This window comes from Scomber japonicus, chromosome 3, assembly GCF_027409825.1.
Source record: "Scomber japonicus isolate fScoJap1 chromosome 3, fScoJap1.pri, whole genome shotgun sequence".
In the NCBI taxonomy this organism is placed as follows: domain Eukaryota; kingdom Metazoa; phylum Chordata; class Actinopteri; order Scombriformes; family Scombridae; genus Scomber; species Scomber japonicus.
The window spans coordinates 21,306,075-21,306,552 of record NC_070580.1 but is presented as its reverse complement, the minus strand read 5'-3'; positions in this window follow the sequence as shown (position 1 = coordinate 21,306,552).

Here is a 478-nt window from a genome sequence, read left to right as displayed (position 1 = left end):
ACACAACAAGGTCAGTGGTGAAGGTTCATGATGACATAGGTTAAGGTTTGGTGTTTTTTTGTAAACACAGCTCAGCCTTCACAGATATGATAAGAACACTTACCAGGTATAAATTAACTCTTCTTTTAAACCTGGTACATACATGTGTGTGCATGTGTGTGTGTGTGTGTGTGTGTGTGTGTGTGTGTGTTTGGGTGCAATAATATATGTGTATTGTGTATATATATTTATATGTATGTAATTGTATATCATATGTATATTGTATTCTATATGTCTACAGCACAAATGTCCCTTTATTGTAAAAAAAACCAAAAAAAAACAAAAAACAATTGACTTAACAACTCACAAAACTCAAATTATTGAGGGTAAGTTGTTGTTCATTAGTATGTTTGAATAATGCATTAACCAGATATATGTGCTGCTTATATAAGTATCCATTAGAATCAAAGGGAAAATGATGACAACAGAGACAATGTAA